The sequence below is a fragment of the Loxodonta africana genome, chromosome 21 (genome assembly GCF_030014295.1).
Source record: "Loxodonta africana isolate mLoxAfr1 chromosome 21, mLoxAfr1.hap2, whole genome shotgun sequence".
Lineage (NCBI taxonomy): Eukaryota > Metazoa > Chordata > Mammalia > Proboscidea > Elephantidae > Loxodonta > Loxodonta africana.
In genome coordinates this window covers 68513914-68534743 of record NC_087362.1, presented here as the reverse complement: position 1 = coordinate 68534743, position 20830 = coordinate 68513914, and the positions used below count along the sequence as shown (strand labels likewise).

Genomic DNA, 20830 nt, shown 5'->3' with positions numbered 1-20830 from the left:
CTTAGAAGTGAAAACGGGAATGGCAGCTCGCTTACTTTGGATACATCATCAGGGAAGACCACTCAGTAGAAAAAGACATCATGGTTGGTAAAAGCAGAGGGTCAGTGCAAACAAGGGGAGTCTTCAATGGATTCAAACATATCAACGATCATGAAGATGGTGCAGGACCAGCCATTTCATTCTGTTATACATAGGGTCCCTACGAGTCAGAGCCAACTTAACAGCAACTAATAACAAAAAAAAATTCAACGACAGAGATGTCAAGTGCTAGGCAGTTATAACCATGGGGACCTCATGGGACTTGTGGGAAGACTTCCTGGAGGAGAAGGAGGGGTCTTTGGCCGAGAGAAGAGCAAGTGTGAAATTCAAGGTGGGGAGATATGGGACATGTGAGAAGGGCAGCAGGAGGTCCACCCGAGGAGCCAGCCAGCACACAGCGGGTAGCAGGGAACCCAACAAGCTGGGCTCTCCAAGAACCTGAACTAGGAGCCTGGTAAATGGACACACTTCCTGGCTACCAGGCTTTGACCTTCAGAAAACCTGTGGCTCCCGTTCCTGGAACAATCTCTCTCAACATTAAGTTCTCTAGTCAACTTTTTTTTCAAGATTTTTTTTTTTTAAATGACAGCTTGTTTAACTACCAGCGTCAATTGGCCAGCTATTCCATGAATAAATGGTTCTCTCTGCTCGTCTCTGAGTTCAGCCACTTTTGTTTGTCCCCAAGTATTTGGCAGACACCAGTTACATCAATAAAGAAATGTCAATTTTTAACAGCCACATGAGATGCAAAAGCTTCAGATGGATTTTCCGCTGGCAAACGGGGCGACTGGAGGAGCGGTTATTAACAGCCATCAGAGACACACGGGCAGGCCCGGGAGACAGCACTCCAGATTTAGACGGGATTAAGTAGATACTGTAGGCACCAGGCCTCTAAGCATCATAAATAACACTAAAATTTTAGACCACGGTTGAACTCTCTGCTCTCACAATCATTTAGGTCATGATGTCTTTGATGTTTTATAGCAAAATGACAAATCTCTTTCTCAACTGCTAAGTGAATCGAGCCCATCAGAATAAATACAACAAAATTGCCCAGGACAGGTAAACAGCTGGTAACACGAGGGGAGAACCTGATGTTGTATAAGGGTGTGTGTGTGTGATGATGTGGACAGTAATTTCCAAAGGCAGACTTGTGATGTGGGGCCCGTTTTCTCAACAACCCTCGCCACACGCTCTTCTGTTCTCTGTGTTGTTGGAAGAAGTGGGGTTTCGAGCCCTCAGCAACAAATGGGGTCTGACCCCTAGGCGCTTCCCAACAACCAAGTCACAGCAGAGATGAAACAAGGAAAAAACAATGCAGAAAGAGTAATGTGGTGAACTATCTAACCGTGAATCTGAGAGGTCCATTCATGCCATGGGTGATTCTCCTGGATGGCCGTAAACAACCTTCAAATCCCACTGGCTGGCCCACTGCCCAGACACAAGCCCCAAGGAATGCTGCAAAGGAAACTTCGGGGAGTGCCGGGGAGCCAAGGCAGATTTCAAAGGGCAGGCCACGGGGCGCTGGGTTTCCAACAACGACAATCACCTACTGCACAGTGAACAGGCCCACCTGCTCACGGGGTCTTAGAAAATCATCCCAGGGCCTACACAGTGCCTGTTCAGCCAGAAAAGCAATTCTGCCCCAGCTAGGAGCCCCCAGACCAACACTACCTGGCTGATTCCTGTTGGGCCAGACTGGTCTGATTCTTATTGGTTGCTGGAAAGCAGACACTGTAGGTCATCAGAGAAGAGACAGGTCAAAGGGGTCCACTTGCCCCAGCTCTTTTGTATGCAACACCAAGACTCGCCCAGGCCCGCTACGCCTCCTGCCACCCTGCCTCAGGGCAGCCTCGTCCACTGTGCAATCATCCAGGAACAGGGCTGGAGTGGCCACTGCGTAACGGAGGCGGGGACAGCAGGGTTCTGCCCGCAGCCAACAGCCCAGCCCCGGCAGGTGCAGCAAGCCGATGGCCTGGAGGAACATGTTCCCCCCATACTGGTGCTCTCCTGGGGCAGACTGTGGGGTCTCAGTAACTCTTTACTTCTGGGACTGAGGGGTGGCTCCTCCCCACTCTTGTACAGAGACTTAAGAAAAAACAGGATGCTAATCAGAGAGAGGGCTGCTCTCCAGCAGAGGCATAGGGCCTCGTTCTCCTCCCTGATAATGCGAACATGGCCACTCCAAATATGGCCTGGAATGGAGGTTTGAGATGGCACTCTAGACTGGTCACATCCCCTTTACGGCGTCTACTTCTCTAGAGTAGAGGGTCAGCAAAAAAGAGGAAGACTCTCAATGAGATGGATTGACACAATGGCTGCAACAATGGGTTCAAGCATAACAATTGTGAGGATGGCACAGGACTGGGCAGTGTTTTGTTCTGTTGTACATGGGTCGCTATGAGTTGGAACTGACTCAACAATGCCTAACAACAACACTTCCCCAGAGAAGGAAAAAGTGTTACATAGTGGGGGGGGGGGGGCTCCTCATAACCTGGGCACATCTCCCATGCATTCACAGCCCAGAGAGTACACACCTGGGTCCCACACCTCCAGGACCCCTGCCTCCATCTGGGTGGGCACCTAAGCCAAGGGGTCCCAGCTATAGGTGGCTATGACTTCTGCCAGGAGCCTGGGAAACAGCCCCAGACCCTCCAAATGCTCTCCTGGAGGGCCGCAAAGGCTTCCCTCTCTGTCCACATGGGCTCCAGTGGCCCCTACTGGGCTGGCTACAGAGCCCATCATCCCTCACCCCCAGCAGCTGGGTCTAAACGCCTCCAGGATCAGGCCATTTGTTTTGGCTTCCTGGAGACTCTCATCAAACTAGGCCCCCTGAAGACTCCCCAGGTGGAAAGAATCTGGCAGAGAGAACCACCACAGGTGGTCCCTCAAGTGCTGCCGGCCATGCCATACAGCACCGTCCTGACCAGCTTCCACCACTCAGCGTTCTGTCCATGACTGGGGGGAACCGCTGCCCCTGAATGTCAGCTTGCCCCATGATTAAATCAAATCCCAGTCTCACAGGTGCCGCCAAGTTCAGGCCTTGATTAATGCCTTTAATAACTCCCTGCAGCAAGTGCCAAACTTTACAAGGTGGGTTCCTGGAAATGTTCCTAAATAATGATCTTATACTGGCTTTTCCTCAAGCATGACAATGGTTCATTTCTAAGGGCCCTAAATGACATCTGGTGGGACGTTCCACAAGGTGGGTGACGTGGTGGAAAATGTGCCCTTCCCCACATGCCCTTCTGTTTTCCCATCTGCTGCCTCAGTCTCCCCAGGTCCAGGTGGCCTGGGCTCTTCTCCCTGTCCATCCTTCTAGTCAAAACCCTAGAGGCATCCTTGACTCTCTTCTCCAACAACCTGACGGCAAATCATGCTGGTCCTACCTTCAAACTATGCTCCAAACCCAGCTGTTCTCACTTCCTCCACTCCTGCTCCTGGCCCACGCCCCTGTCCCCTCTCAGCCCTGCAGTGTCCTCCTCTGGGCTCCCTGCTTCTGCCCTTCCCCTACCTCCGCCCCTGCCCAGCACAGAGGCCAGAGGCCTCCTTTACGCCTACTTCAGACCCCGTCACCCCATCGCTCTCTCAGGCCACACGTGAATTACCCCTTGCCTCTCCAACCTCAGCTCCTATCTCTGCCCACTCCTCGCTGCCCCTGGGCTTGGCCTCATCCTTTCAGGTCTTATTCGCCAGTCACCTATAGGCGAGGCCCTCCCTCCATGCTATTTGAAACTGCAAACCACCCCCAATACTTCACCATCTTTCTCAGTTTTATTTTTTCCCATAGTGTTTGTCACCACCTAATATACTTGGTTGTTGTTAGGTGCTGTAGAGTTGGTTCCGACTCATAGTGTATGTACAACAGAACGAAACACTGCCTGGTCCTGCACCATCCTCACAATCATTGTTATGCTTCAGCCCATTGTTGCAGCCTCTGTGTCAATCCATTTCGTTGAGGGTCTTCCTCTTTTTCACTGAAGCTCTACCAAGCCTGATGTCCTCCAGGGACTGATCCCTCCTGACAACTTGTCCAAAGTATGTAAGACGTAGTTTCACCGTCCTTGCTTCTAAGGAGCATTCTGGTCGTACTTCTTCCAGGACAGATTTGTTTTTTCTTTTGGCAGTCCATGGTATATTCAATATTCTTTCCCAACACCACAATTCAACAGCATCATTTGGTCTTCTTCTAGTTGCTTGATAAGTGTCTGTGAACTGGCACCAGCAGGCTGGGCGCCAGTGCGTGCCAGCAGGGGGCACGAGCTCACAGCAGTCACTTGCTGAGGATGTGCAGTGCGTGGTGGGCGTCTGTCCACCTTCTGCTGGACTCTGGAAAAGACCCTGTGAATGGCAGAACCAGAGCTCTTTGGCTAAACGGAACAAACTTAAATGGAATTCCTAGGCTGCCTTTGGAAATAATATTGGAAAACCATGGTCTTGGAGGGACAATGAGCCTGGTTTCTGCTGTTCCCATCGAGCACAGTGACCTCTGCCCTGGGGTTAAAGGTCTCTTGAGATGGGATCGTAAACCTGCCATAGTCAGCTGAATGATTCCCCCAAAGACATCAGGTCCTGCTCCCTAGAAGCCGTATATGTCATAAAGAAAAGGGTCTTTGCAGGTGTGATCAAGTCAGAGGTATCAACATGGGGAGGTTATCCTGGATTATCAGGGTAGATCCTAAATCCAATCCAAAGTGTTCTTGTAAGAGACAGGCACACAGAAGAGGAGGGAGAGTGACCACAGAGCCTGAGATTGGAGTGATGTAACCACAGCCAAGAAATGCTGGCAGCCACCAGCAGCTGAAAGGGGCAACGAATGGAGCCTCCAGAGGCATCCCAGACGTGCCAACACCTTGATTTCAGCTCAGTGAAACTGGTTTTGAACTTCTTGCCTCTAGAACTGAGATAAATTTGTTGTTTTAAGCCACCGAGTCTGTGGACTTGTTACAGCAGCTACAGGGAACTAATACACTGCCTTCAGAAACTCACCCTGGCATTTAACATCCTTCCAAGTAACGCTGGCCTTTGTCTGGCCCTGGGACCACCTGTGCTTGTGACATGCACCTCATTGCGACATCAGCACACACCCCTTATCTGCCAGCCCAGTGGCATGGTCCTGATTCCTCGATAACCACAAGGCCTCATGTTCCCTTGGGCCAGTGACCACATCCGCAGGAAGTGAAGCCCTGCCCAGGAGACTTCAGAGCCACATGAAAGCTGAAACCTTTTTCTGAGGTACACAACTGCATTCCCCAGCCAGGATGGAAGCTCCTTGAACAGGGTGCTGGGCGAGGAGACAGCCAGGCGCAGGGGTTTTCTTTGTGCCTGTGAACTGAATTAGCTACCAAAGGACACAGCCCTGTTCTTCCTCTTCACCCTGAAACATTCACTGAGCACCTAGTATGTGCCAGTGGCATGGTGTGAACAAGACAGAGAACCTGGGCCCCCTGGCAGGGTGGGCCACTTTCTCTCTGTCCTGCTTGTAGCCCAACGCTGGTTGGAACACCTCCTGAGATGCCAGGCACCCATGCCAGTGACCACTGCTGCCCCTTAGCCCCCCAGCTTATCCCTTGCTCTGGACCTGTGGTCTCCGAAAGGCCACAGAGAATATAATGCTGGGGGCTGGGGTGGTCTCCATAAGCCACACCCAGTCCCCAGAGTGATTCCGAGATGAGGGTGACTCTGGAGAGGGGAGGGAAGAGAGAGTCGACTTTCCTGCCTTTTCTTAAGTTGCCTCTTTTCCCTTGATGAGCTAGAATCTTCTTTTATATACAGGATGATGCTGGCATTAGGTTATATGTCACCGTAATTAATAAGATGATAGGTACTTGCCTTTCTTTAAAATCTGAACACTCCAAAAGACAACCGTGTCTTCCCAGTGCCCTGAACACCACAGGTACTCAAGTAATCGCTAGATCAAAACAACTGGGTACTCTTTCACCGAGCTGAAGTCGCTGCAGCCAAGTGGTGAAGAATGCAGGCTCTTGAGACGCGTGGCCAGGGTTCAAATCCTGGTTCCCCCACTTGCCAACCATGTGACCGTGGGCAGTGTACTTAGCCTCTCAGAACCTCACTGCCCTCTTCTATAAGAGGGGGTTAATAACAGTGCCCACCACTCAGAGGGTTGCTTGAGGATTAAATGGATCCAAACCAAGTGCTGACACGTAGTCAGATTCAGGAAAGGTCGGCTGTTGCTGTTATTTGTTGACTGCCTGCTGCCCTTCTCCCCCACCAGAACTAGGCTCTATGGGAGCAGGACCCTTCCTCGGCTGCTGTACCCCCAGGGCTCTGACATACAACCCATTAGGTGCTTAGTAAATGCTTGCTGAAATGACTGGGTTGGCTGAAGGAGCTTGACTGGTCCCTGACCTCAGGGTTTTTTTTTTATGCCTGGCATGCTGGCCAGGTACTTCCCAGCCCTCCAGCCCGCCTCTGCTCCCTCCTTGAGAGCCATCACCTTTCCGTCTACAAATGTCACTGAAGTGCCATTTCTAAGACCCTAGAACTGCTGTCCTGGCTCCTCCCACTCTTCTACCTTGATGTACCCCACACTTTTTGCCTGTCCTTAACCTCTGCAGATGTGCCTTGCAGGTGCCATAAGCCCCAGCCCTACCTCTTGTCCTGGCTCCCCCGCCACTCACCCAGGACCCTCAGGTGGATACCGTGAGGGGGCACGTTTAATGGGTGAGTACACACATGCACACTGTCTCTCAAGGCCTGAACGTGAAATAAAGCCAGGCAGGCACGGCTGAAAGTGCAGCGCCAGGGCCCGGAGGACCTCTCTCCATCCGAATTCATGGGCCTCAAAAAGGCACAGGAGCTCTGCGGGACCAGCCAAGTAAAAACAGTTAGGCAGGAAACACAACAGCTGTAAGGCAGGCAGTGAGGACACAGAGTAGACAGTCTGAGAATGAAGTGCCCCAAAGCCGCCCGCCTCTCACCACAGACGCTGGCACAGCCGCCAATGGACACCGGGTGACTTGGTCTACACAGCATGATCCCAAGTGCCAGTGCTGAACCTCATGCTGTCCAGTCAGAGGCTGGGACTCAACTCCATCTCTCCTTTCTCCTTCCCCCCAATATCTAACCCATCAGCAAATCCTCTCAGCTCCACCCCACTGGTCCCCCACTCCCTCGGCCACCCCAACCACCCTGGCCTCTGATGCAGCCTCCTCCCTGTCCTCCCCTCCCTGCTGCCACCTCCAGTCCATTCTCCACCCATAGCCACTGCCTAAGCTGATCGTGTCACCCCCAGCTTCATAGGAACCTCTGAGGGCATCGTGTTGGGAGCTGGTGCCACCGAGCTCTCCTCTCTTACCTGCTGTGCCCCACCAGCTCTGCTTTTCTCAAATGTGCCCCTCACCCCTTGGCATGGGCTGGGCTGGCCCCCTGCCCTCTCTCAGGCCTCAGCTCTAGGGTCACCCCATGAGATCAACCTGTTCCTAGGCTACAACTTGCTACCATTTATAATTCTCTTGCTTGTCTGTCTTCCTCTCTGCAATATGCGCTGTGCTGCGCTTACCCTGAGGCCAGCCGGGCACTTCAAAAGTAGGCTACTGAGAAAACGGGTGTGAATGCACAAAGAACTGTACCCGGTTTCTCCAGAGAACAAAGCGCACCCTCAGGCCAGGCGGGTGAGAGATGAGGTTCCCAGACCTGTCAGCAGTCTGTGGCCACAAACCACCAGCAATCTATATCACCCCATGACCTGAGCGCTGAACAAGTCCCACTGGGGTCAGAGCCAAGACAACCAGGAGGGTGAATGCTTGTGGCCAAGGAGAGAAGCAATGCCCCACTGGCTCTTGGCTGGGGTCTGGTTCTTCCCCTACCCCCATCCCACACAAGCAAGGAAGGGCCGGCAGTCCTGAGCCGACCACTGTGTGCAGCCAGTCATAGATCCATTTCTTCCCTCTTCAAAGCATTCTAGATTGATTCCCAAGTCTTGCCGTAAATCAAAAGAAAAGTCACTACTCATTACCTACTTAGAATTCCCTGAGTTCTTCCTGGGAAGTCATTTCTCAGCTATTTGATCTCAGAGCCACCAGCACTATCTCCAGGCACGCCACCCATCACAGCAGCCACCAGACGCTTTTTTCTTCCAGGCTCCTCTCGCAGAACCTAGATGAATTTCCACCTTTCTCCAGCTAAAAGAAGAGCTGTCAAGATAAATGATTCAAAGACTCCAGCTTGTGCTGAAAATATACGGACTGCTTAAAACCTACTCAGGATAACCCAAAGTTGGGGAGAAAAACACCGACCACATTCTCATTGGGTGGGTCAGTGCTGGCAGCTGAACCCCTGACTCACTTGGACACCTGGACACTCTCATGTCTTTTCACCTGCAGGACAGTGACACTCATCCAGCCAAAGCCAGCACCAGCTGTCCATGCTACACCCAAGCTCTCCCACCTCAGTCCAGGTGGAGTGCGCCAAGGGCCCCAGGGGCACACACTGGCTGGCTGTGGCTAGTGGGGAGAAGGAGGTGCTGGTTTGCAAACTATTCCCTTGCATCCAGAAGGGGCCTCCTGCCCCAGCCCCTGTGGCGGGTACCCTCTTTCCAAAGAACCCCCACCCTGAAAGGGGCATGCTCTCAGCTATGGGTGCTCCCACCCACAGGATCAGCAGACATCAGCCTCTCCCATCCAGGGTGGGGAGGCATTTTGCCACCTATGCTGATATACTGCAATCCTGGGACCACAGCTTTCAAAGTGCCTCCCCCTGCCAAGCCCATGTGCCGATCTCCATAGCCATCAGCCCAGCTCCAGGAAGGGCGGTTGACCCTCACTTTTCGTGCTTAGCTTAACAGTGAGACAAAGCCCACTGTCCTAACCTGAACCAGTTACTCTGGCATCTGCTGGGCAGGGCCCTCTGCCAACAAGCCCAGTCAGCCCAGGCTGGAGGGATAGCCACAACGCACCTAGCCAGGATGCCCGGGAGAGCCTGCCAAGCAGGTCACAGTGCTGCACCTGGAGGTCAAGATGTGGGAACGACCGCATGCCCAGCCCCAGACAGAGAAGATCAGCAACTGGCACTTGGAAACAAGGGAACCCCAAAGTGCTGCCACAAATCGAGTACATATGGCTGGACCAAGCCATGGGTGTGTATATGGCATGCTCGGAGCGGGGGGCGGGGAGGTGAATGCACAGCTGAGCAAGTGTGGGGGTGGGCTGGAGGCATACGGAGCCTCGAGCACTGGGGCTCTGCTCCACAGAACACGTTTTCCTAACAAAGAGCTAGAAGTGACCTGAATGCTGTCTGTGAGCAGGGCAGCCACTCCAGACCCATTTCCTACAGGCCCAGCCCAGGTTCCTGCAGGTGCTGGAGGGGGTAGTGGCTAGCCTGGGTGGTCAGGGCCTTGCTAGAGAGCAGGGTTGTTCTCTCATTCTGCTCAGGGAAGCAGGGGGCATGGGGGAGCCCTGGGGACAGACAGGGCAGCGCCTGAGCCCAGAGAGAACCAGTATGTGCCAGAGTGGAAACACCATTGTCATGGGCAGGGCAGGGTCACGCTAGCCCAGACCCCTGGCCAGAGGCCTGTCCCCAGTCCCAGGCATGGACCCCAGCCATCTGCAGCCTGGCTCCCCTGGGCGGCTGAGCCCCCTGTTCCCTCCCGACGACATCCTATTCTCTCAGAACCTCGGCCACAGCAGTGAATGCAGAGTTCCCAGGAGGCCGGGAATGTATAGTTCCCGCAGGGGCAGAGCTGGGCCACAGCCTGGTCTCCTGACCGTCCACCCCGCCACTGCACTCTTCCTCGCCCTGCTCTGGGGCAGCAGTGGGAGCAGTGGTGGTGGCCAGGGCTGTGGCATGCCCCTTCGACAACTGCTAGAAGCTGCTCAAAGGCCCACACCACCACCTCCATGCACAGCCAATGGGAGTCAACGTACGGCCTGAGCGCAGTGCAAGGCAAATGCCAGACACAGCCCCGGTCACCATATGGACACACACAGCTCCATGGCCCAAGGACACCCAGTCTGTTGCTGAGGCTCTAAGTGGAGCCCCTCTGTGGTTTTTTCATAAATCACCTCCAGGTTTCAAGAGCAGACGTGCCTGCTGGCAGGCATGGAAACGGCCTTTCAGAGTTTCTGGATTAAGCCCTTGATGACATCTACAGAATTCAGAGTTAGGAGGGAAAAAACTCGGGCCTGGAATAATTGCTCCCACAGGGAGCATCTTTCTGCACCAGAATGTAATAGGTCTGGATGAAAATTTCCTGAAAACCGGCACCAAACCTGGCAGGATAATCACAACTGTCTGCCTGTTCTTGGAGCCAGCCAAGATAACTGCTCCTTCAGGGTAATTCCTCAGTAAGCTCCCAAGACTTGGAGTGATGCTTTATAGTTGTCAAAACCAAGCAGGACCACCCCCTCCAAGAGAGGCATCTGGTCCACATACCCAATGCCTGCTCCTTCCTGTCTACCACGGGGCATCTTCAGGAGAGTATACGGAACAGGGGCAAGGCTAGTCTGGGGCGGTGTGAGGGCAGGACCAGCTCAGAGGCCTGGAAGCACCTGGCAGATAACTTGTAAAGGAGTAAGGCTGACCAAGCATTTACACACAAAACACGAAAAACAATCTTTTTCCATAGACTTCCCATTTTTCTTGAAATACATGACCCTCTCAACTGTCTATTTTTTCCCCCCTCTTTTGATAGAGATACGGGTATGAGAAGTATTTCTCAACTATGAAAGAACCGACAGCATGAAAACAATGGAAATGGGCACCTAGAAGCCAGCCCCCGTGCTTGGGGAGGCAACAGGGAGGGGTGGGGCCTGTGGTGCCCACTCCAAGGCTGCTCAGGTCCCACCAAGTTGCTGCTCTCTGGGAATTCCAATGTCACTAGGTAGCAAAAGCTGGGAAAATCTCCAGATTTCCAATTGTTGACTGAAATTAACCAAAACAAACAAAAACCCACCATGTGGGCCAAACAGAAGCTGTGGGTATGCTGGATCCAGCCCTGAGGCTACCAGTTTACAACTTCTAGCCTTTGTCTTGCTAGAAAACTCCTTCTGAGGAGTGAGAGGTGGGGACACCAGGGGTCTTCTCTCTCAGCCCAGCCAAAGTCACAGGCAGGGGCAGAATCTGAGGCCACGGCCAGGACCCTGACCTAACAGAGGCCTCCAGAGGCCCACAGGTGCTGCAGTCTCCCTCACAGAGGTCCCAGGAACAAAGCTGGCCAGTTAACCGGGGTGCGGCCAGAGCCAACTCCAGGCCAAGTGCCCACTGCAGAGAAGACACCTCCTACTTTCACAAAGGCGAGACTCACACTGCCTGGTCACTCTTCAGATACTTTGAGGTTGCTCACCTTGTACGGTGAATCTACCAGCGGCCCAAACTTCCCTCTCCTTTCTTCTGGGCCTGAGCAATTTCAACAGATGTGCATCTTTGGGTGAGTGAGATAGCTCTCCTCAGCCGTGGTGCTAGAGCAAGTCTCACTGTGGGAAATGGGAAGAAACTTGAAAACGAGTCTCTATCCCATGTTCTCACAGGCTCTGCAAGGACAGCACATCTGCGGAGCAAGAGCAAATGGTCACGGATGGAGAAGGAGCCAAAACATGGGAACAAGCTCTCTAGGAGGAAAGGTGTAGTGGCCAAGTTACAAAGAGTAACCTATGACGTGTAAGTGGGTTAGAGGAAGTGAATGGGAAGACAAGCTTGAGAACTTTCCCATGACACAGAAATGGACATTATGAGAGAGCAGGTAAGAGACACAAGGGGTGCTCCAGGAGATCCAATACACACAGAACAGGAATTCAAAAAAAAGGCCCTGAGGTGAAGAAACGTCTCATTATTCAGATTAAAGAACTGGGTCCTAGACCATCACTGGAGCTTACGGACAAGCCCAGGCCCATGTACAGGGCTTCTGACCCTCAACAGGTCACCCTCCTCCTATAGCTGAGAAAGCAGCCACAGAGAGATCTAGGAGTGAAATCTGTCCAGGGTGAGATGGTCAGTAATTACATCATGGGTCTCAGATCATATCACTCAGGAGGATAAGCGCTTGTCGCTGGAAAGTGACCAGCGGGATAGCAGACAGGAAATGAAAAGCATATAACACATCATTAGGTGTTTAAGTGGCCACTGTCTCTAGCCTGTCCACCGTAGACAGACCAGCCCCACTGGTGGTCATGCTGTGCTGACTGCTGACTCTACAGAACTATCACTGACATGACCAGGGCAGTCACCTGGACTGCAGTCAACAAGCTGTAGCCTGCTCCCCACATCTAGTCTGTGTGTTAGGTGTGATTGCTTCATTGCTCTACCTTTAGTTGGCAAAAGTCACAATAAGCCCGATCTGAATCTTGCCATTTGAGCTGTTTGAACCTCCTCACCCATCCATGCCACCTGAGGGTGAAGAACTTTGAGGCTAATGCAAGACCAAGCTCGCCCTTCTTCTCAAGGAAAACTACTTTCGCCTGGTCCTCCCAACCAGCTGGCAGGGGTGGCAGGATTCTGATTCCCAAAATATTGCTGAAGCCCAGAAGACAGAGCAGTAGCTAGACGGATACTCAGGAAATATTGTTACTCTCAAAATAAACAAAGAATCCTATAAGTATCCAGACAAAAAATAGAAAAGTTTCTCAGAAAGGAGAAAGGGTATAATTTGCCTAAGATTTCTGGCAACAATGGAAAGACTGGTTTCATGGAACAAAAATTCAATACCTAGTTAAGCCATCATTCACATGGAAGGCAACAAAAGGACCCTCTGACATGCAAGGACTGGAAGTATTGAGTCAAAATTCAAAGTAAAAGCTTTTGAGAAAAGAGAAAAAAAGGTACAAAAATATGGGTCCACACTGGATTTAGTAAAACAGTATTAAGTCTAAATAATTGTTATTAAAGTTATAAAACACAAATGTTGAAAATAATTGGCAGAAAAAGAAGTTACAATGAAAACCCTGGACGACGGGAAAGGACAGAAAAGGTAAAATCATGCTAAATTTCTCATTTTTCAAAGTGAAGAATCAGTACTGTTGAACTTTTTAACATATGTAGAGCACATACAGAAACAGGGCTGTTTTTATTTTTTAATTAAAAATTAATTCTAGAATAAAATTGGGATGTATATACAAGAGAAAAAGGAAAGGTCAACTTTTCAAAGACAGACAAAAATGTAAAAGCCAGAAAGGAAGAACTAGAAAAATCCGTAAGAGACAGCAAACGTACTGGTTACCACAATAAATGCAAACGGCTCCCAACTCGGCAGGTCCGCCATTTGGAACAATAAGCAAATAGCAACCTATGACCAGTCCTTCAGCTTATTAAAATAATAATCTAACACAACAATGCAGGGTGTGTGCCAGGGATGTCACACTGGCTCCCCAGCAGGAAGTCTGGCCATAAAATCCACCTTTTTTTTTAAGGTAGACCCAGCGCCAAGATCTTGGCTTCTAATACTATTCTCCAATAAAAGGGACCAGGGCTCCTTGGAGAAATGGCTGATTCTGGGGCTGGGAATCTGGTTGGTGGTGTCATAAAGTAAGAGTGTTCAAAAGGCAAAAAGATGGGAGTGTGTCAGAGGGACACAGGAGCCAAATGAGACCTCCCAGTGGCGCCAAAGCTGGAGCAATGTGAGAAGCAAAATAAATAGTGTAGTACAGGATTGTAACTCAAAGTGTAAAATAAACATCCATGACTCCACACAGATATGAATGAATTAAGTGGGGGAAAACAGGCAAAACTCCTGCACAAAAGAATTACAAATAATTTATGTAGCTACTCCCCCCTCAAGGAGGTGGAGAGTGACTCCTCACTTCTTAAAGGTGGGCTGAGCACTGTGACTTCCTTCCAAAGAGTACAGTATGGAAAGGGGAAAAAAAGAGAACTTTAAAGAAGAGAAAGCTGACAACACTACCTCAGGCAGGTGGTCATGGGCAACATCATCAGTAAAATGTCAGCTTGAGAGAGGTATCCTTGATATATGATGAGCACGGCACTTTCCCTCTATGGTCTTCCAAGAACCACATAACGGCTAATGCACTTGGCTGCTCGTTGAAAGCAGGGCTTCAAACTGATTTTTTCTAGTTCAAACCCTGCTGAGACTGTGCGTTTCCACTCCCCAGATATACTAAATCAGAACCTACAGTTTAACAAGATGCCCAGGTGATTCTTAGGTATAACAAATTTTGAGACCCACTGCTCTACCAGTGGTTCTCAGAATTGGTCCCTAACCAGCAGCATTAGCACTGCCTGGGAACTTGTTAGAAATGCAAATTCTCAGCAAGGGTTCGAATCAAATGACTGGCTCTAAGCCCTGACTGAAAGACGATGGTTCCAGTTCAGTCTTGGAAAAAATCCTGGCAGGCTACTTTTGAAAAATCAGCCATTGAAAACACTGTGGAGTACAGTTCTACTCTGATACACACGGGGTCGCCATGAGTCAGAATTGACTCGACGGCAACTGGTTTTTTACCCACGAGAAAAACATCAGAAAAACTCAGATTGAAGGATATTCCACAAAACTGTCAGTCATCAAGAACAAGAGAAGTCTAAGAAACTGTCACAGCCAAGAGAAGCCTAAGGAGAAATGACATCTAAATGTAACATGGTATTTCCTGGATGGGATAATGGAACAGAAAAAGGACATTAGGTAAAGGCTAAGGAAATCCTAATGAAGCATGAACTTCAGATAACACCAATGTATCAACATCAGCTCATTGGTTACCAGTGTGCTGCAGTAATGTTAACACAACAAGGAACCTGGGTGACGGGTACAGGGGAGGTCTCTGTCATATTCTTGCAACTTCTCTATAACCTAAAGCTATTCTAAAATAAGAAGTTTATTGTTTAAAACACACACACACAAAAGACCAAGGGAGATGTCAAAAAGGCCGCTGCTAAAGTTCAACATACTTTGCTGATAAAATCTCCCGGTAAGCCAGGAAAAAAATACTAGTACTTCCCTAAACTGATGATAAATACCCTTAGACAGATGCTAACCATTTATCTCCAATCAACCATCCGGATCAGGTTTAATGGTGGCACACTAGAGGCAAACACATACGTGCCTGCTGGCACCACTCTTATTAATGTGATTCTCGAAGGGTCTCCTTTTGCCCCCAAAACTAATTAGGGCTGCCTCAACCAGGCTGTATAGCTGCAGAAAGCCCTTCTCTCTGGCTCTCTGTCCAGCTTTCTGGCTAGATATCAAGCTTGTTTGTGCCCTAAATGTGCCCATTTCTCAGTTGCTCCCTTAGAGGCAAAAAAGAACTATCTCTGCTTTAAACGACAGAGTCCTACAGCGTATTCACCCCAAGGGGTCCCTCCTTCCCTCTGCTGAGCCTCATGGAGAGCTACCCCTCACAGTGCGTCGTCCCCTCTGACATCAGGTGGGGTAGACAGGCAGGGTGGATGGGTGTATGGGAACTGCCCTGCTGAGCGTGGAGTGGCCCGGGATGGTATAAAGCCCACTCGGAACGTCTTGGCATTCTCCACCCAAGACTGCCTTGGCTCTCAGAAATGGCTTGGCTCAAAGGCACTGAGGTGTGGCCAGCCAGGGTGCAGAAGCCACGAGCTGCCTTCCTGATGGGCTTCCTGACCTCTCTTGTGGTAGGCTGTGGCCCATCTCCAACAGCCAAGGAAGTAGCAGGCAGGAAACCCACATCAGGCTACCCAAGTCTGCCTCACAACACAAGGCAAAGTGTGGGTTTCCCCACCAGGGGTCTCAGCTGGTCATCCTTTTTCGCACAGCTCTCATTCCTCAACATGGCCAACGAGAGAGGATGTGTCTGCTAAAGAGGGTCCAGGGCACTGACCAGACAGTGACCAGGCCCAGAGAGAAGGGCAGCCTCATGTACATTTTCTCACCCAGGGGCTTAGGTCTCAGAGGCTGCCTGGCCCCAGACTTGCCCCAAGGGGCCTGTGATAGTTAAGGTTGTGTGTCAACTTAGCTGGGCCATGATTTTCAGTGCTTTGGCAGTTATGATGTATTCTGGCAGTTGTATAAGGATGGCATCACCTCCATGATGATATCTGCTTGAGTAGCCAATCAGGTGAAAGGGAGTTTCTTTGGGGATGTGGCCTGCATCCAATGTAGGTGGACTTTCTGGCAAGGCTGGTGGGCTTTTGTTCACACTGGATCCTGCAGCTGGCTCCTGATCGTCTGGCCTCCTGTCCTTGGGACTTCAGCTAGCAGCTTACCTGCTACCTTGCCTACCAATCTTGGGATTTGTTAGTCTTCGCAGCCCATGAGCCAGAGCCCTGCTGACTTGCTGATCTTGGGTTCACTAGCCCCTGCAGCTACATGAATCAGGGGAAGCCTCTAGCCTGACCCATGGACTTGGGACATTCCAGCCTCTACAACTGTGTGAGCCATTTCCTTTATACAAATCCCCCTCTGTAGGTATTTATACGTTTTACTGGTTTTGTTTCTCTAGAGAACCCAGCCTAAGACAGGCCCCAAACAAAACTCCAGCACCCCTCACAGGAGCAGGGAAGCAGAGGGCAGCCTCTCTGATGCCCACACTGGCCAGACAGGGACCAGGCCCACAGGCATTATATTAGACCAAAAACCCCTCCCAGATAATTGGAAACTGTACATCCTTAGACCCTCCAGGAGGAAGGAAATGGAGACCACCTAGGGTCTTCCATCCCCATGAAACCCAGATTCTTTGCATGACCTATGAGGGTCCTGACGCTGGCCAGACATATCAGGGCTAGGTCTGACCACCACGCCCAGCACATGCAACAGAGAGAGTCCCCTGGGTGAGACCCGGAGCAAGAGAAGGGCACATGGGCAAAGGCATCCGAGCGATCTTCTTCAGTGGTTCCAGGGAGATGCAACGACAAAAGTGCTAATCCGATATGGCTCGGTAGCCTCTGGAGAGCTGGCAAGTCAGCCTTGGCAGAGATGACACAGAAACCAGTTCCTGGATCAGCAGCAGGAGGGCTGTCACCACAGAGTATGGGATGAGCTCGGAGGTCAGCTGTGAAGGGCAAGGCTGGGGAGGTGAGACTGAAAAGCAGCCTGTCTGCTACAGCTGCCCGTGCTTTTTGCAACCACCCTCGCCACCATGGGTTAACAGGGTTGTGGGGTTCCCTATAAACTTTTCTGCCTTTCAATTATCCTTCCTATTTACTGGGGTTAAATTTTCTAATCCTAAAAAGAAAAAAACTGACCTTGTTTAATAAGAACAGGACAAGAATTTTGCAACTGGCTCCCTGGGGTGGGGAAATTGAACGATCAACCACCTGACCCGGCACCCTGTGGCTTGGATGTAATATCTGTGGGAAGAAAGGGGACTCCACTTCTGTGCAACCCTAGGGAGCAGACCCTTAGGCTGTGCCCCACACCCCAATCTGGACCCAGTGGGCACATTTAACACCCAGAATCATGCCCCACTCCATCTGGCCAAAGGACAGGACAAATAAAAAGTCCACAGCTGGGCAAGCTCTTCATTGACCAAGGACTGAAGGGAACAGGAGGCTATTAGTGTGGGCTGCTGCCTGTGACGGAAGAGCCCAGAAAACCCAGGCCTTGATCAGGGTCTCCAGACGTGGGCAGGAGTATACGGCGAGGAGCCCAGTCAGGAGGGGGTGGCAAGACCACGGATCCCCCATTTCAAGACTCGCAGAACCCTTGCCTTTTAAATGACTCCCACACCCCCACAGAAGCTGTCCTGACGGGACCCAAATGCTCCACTCTCAGCTTGGAGAGAAAGAGCATAATTTCACTTAAGGTCCCAGGCTGTCAAAAACATCGAGTTATTAATCTCCTTGTGGCAAATGTGAACCAGGACCTGCTTACACAGCCAACTGAGCATGCTCTAAACTAGGGTTTGCAGGTAATTGATTCAGCTGCCAGCCCCATGCCAGCCGGCTACAAGCTGGTTATGCCACTAACATTAAATAATATGAGGCGGTAAAATGGACTGCCTGATTGGACCTGTAGTCAAATGCTGTTAGAGCCCGATTTACGCAAACACAAGTGTCTTATTGGCTTAACACAATTTACTACATCTCAATTGCAGAAAAGGATTTTCATTTCCTCTGAAACGGCGCTCATAGACTCAGGCAGCAGAAAGGAAAGGTGTTTTCACGAATGTCATCAGCTCACTGACTCTCTTCTAACCCTCAGTCTGTAAGTGGGCTAGCCACACTCAGGCCTCAGCACAAGTGTCTTGGGGTTTGCGACCTTCGGGAAATCAGCCCTGTCACCCCCACCCGCCCACTCTGCTTCCAGTCCCCACAGGCAGGAATCCCTCCCCAGCAGATGCCCAGCAGGTCTCAGGAGTGCTCACTGGGCTGGCAGGGTGCTATCAGCACCCACACAAAGAGCCGCCTGCCTTCTCTTAAGCCAGTGAGTCAGCAGGCACGGCAGTCTGGCCGCCCCTGACCTTCCTGGGCACTAGTCATGGCCTGCTTTAAAAGCACCACGCCACCTGGCCAAGCCACAACATCTGCTTCAGGAAGATTCTATGTCCCCCAACTACGTAGTTAAGAAAAGAAATCTTAACTTCACGGTGCCGTCAAGGATGGCAGAAAAGGAGCCCAGGATATTGTCTTCTCTCTGCCATCCATCCAACCAACCCACTCAGATTTCCTGACACCAACTGTGCCTCAGCTGCTATACAAATAGATGAATGAGCTGAGGTCCCCAAGAAGCCACCTCTGGCTCCCAAATACAGAGGCCAGCAATGAGAAAATGGTCACAGAGCCATCCAGGCAGCGACAGAGAAACTTGCTTGCCCCACGGGGTGGCAGCTTGAGGTAGAAAGAACAGCCAACCCAGCACATAGCTGCAGATACCCCCAGGGGCAGTCAGGAAAGGTGCCCACCTCGAACCTCCCAGACACACCCCATGATGTCACCTACTTCCCCAGACAATCGTCTTTCCACCATCTTTGAGACACTGATATCCTCTGCCCCCAAAGGTCGCCCCACCCACCTGTCCTTCAGGAACAGGCTCCTGGCGTTTGTTCCCTTCATCTCTGACTCAGATGAGCTTCTCCCCTGGAGTAGCCCCTACCCCAGCCCCACCCCAGGACTCACCCTGCCCTACTCTGAGCTTTCAGGGACGCATAGATCAGACAGCTACCCTGCTGTCTATCCTGTGTCCAGCCACAGTGTGGGCCCAGTGCCTAGTAGGTGCACACCAGGGAGCACACCTGGCAGGTGGCGATGAATGAATGCCACTTAACACCTTTCAGCAGCTGCTTCTGGTCACGTGGCTAGCTCCTGGCCCCTAGCTCAGGCTCCTTTCTCAGGGAGCCGCCGGAGCCTCACTTACAAGGCAGCAGAGGAGCTAAGCAGGAATCTTGCCGGGAGGGAGGGAGGGAGGGAAGGAGGTCGAGCAGTTTGTAGGCAAAGGCAAGATCTCCACAGGGGTCAGCTTTAACAAGACAGCCTCCTTCAAACAACAGCCAAATGCAATGTGCAGGCTTTGAATTCAATTCAAATAAACCAACTCCAAATAGAGTGTTACACCAATACGGGCTAGGTAGTGATAATGCTAAGGAAATTCTGGTTAATTTGTTGAATGTGATAACGGCAAGATGGCTCTGTAAGGGAAAAACAAATACTTCATCAACTGAGTACCTGCTGAAGTATATTTACAGGTGAAATGGCATGGTGTCTGGGGTCAGTTTTAACTATTCCGGCAAAATAACAACTAAACAAACCAACCTGATGGGGAATTGGGGGATTCAAAAATAAGCTCTATTTTTGTGGAAATTTGAAATTTGCCATTAAAAGGAAACAAAGACCTACATTACCTGGGAGGAAGCAAGGCGCTAGGGAAGAAGTGTTCCAAGGACCCCCCAAGGCCTGACCCAGAGCTTAAACACAGGAGCAATTATAGACAGGCTGTGTGCACAGACCTTTGCAAGGTGAGCGGCTGGCTGTAGCGGGGTCAGGGTGCTGGGACACTGGGCAGGAGGGCGGCTCAGGGCCCCTCCCAGGAGCCCGCTTCAGAACTGGATTCCTAAAGCTTAGGGCGCAGGCTGCTAGTGCGCGTGAATGGCAGGGCTCCCTGCTCGGACAAGCTATTTCTGCTATAATTCCTTGGTTATATTTATTTGCGGCATCAGCTGTGATCACTATGGCTGAACTCCTTTGGGGACAGGTTTCTGCACAGTGGCAATGTGAGGGACCTGCTGTCCAGCCCACCTCCTTGGGCTGGCCCCACTAAACTCTCCATGTCCCAGAGACCCTCAAGGGGCCAGGGACCCTGGGAATACCAAGCCACAGACTCCGCATTGCAACAGGAGACCACATGGTGGAGGTGAGAGCTGGGGCAGATCTGGATGTCCTCCCCAGCCTTCTCCGAGCCACTGTGGGCATGGGGCCTCTACAAAGCCGTGTCCTCGATGAAGCTTGTTACATGCCCCCTTCCAGGGATGCCACAGCAGCCGGGGGCCTTCAAGGTCATTTTACCCTCTTACTGTCCAGGCTGTGAGGAGAGAAAGATGGAGACTGACCATTCAGAACTCCTTTCAGGGTTAGACTTAAAAAGATGCCTAACCCTAAGCCACCGCGATAGTAAACAAAAACTCCCACACTGCCCATTACTGACCGCTGCACCCCAGACGAGCCACCATTGCTGACTGCTGTACCCCACACCAGCAAGGCAGGCAGGCCACAAAGGCCGGCAGGGAGCTGCAAAGACAGGATTCCCCAGAGTGATGTTCTGGACAGCAGGGCTCTGAGGGTGGCCTGAGGCTCTGGAATGGACTTGGGCCCTCAGGGCAGGGCAAGGCAGCAGCAACAAAGCTCTCACAAGGCCAGGTAAGAAAGTGGGTACAGCAGCAGGGAGACACAGCAGCCTCTCCCCAGGCGAGCTTTCAGGTGGTGCAAT

At 51.3% G+C, this 20830-nt stretch overlaps 1 protein-coding gene across 6 annotated transcripts in view; it reads right to left on the bottom strand.

Moving 5' to 3' along the window:
- Positions 1-20830, bottom strand: part of PEPD (peptidase D) — a 144960-nt gene that overhangs the window by 54469 nt on the left and 69661 nt on the right. The window lies entirely within an intron of this gene.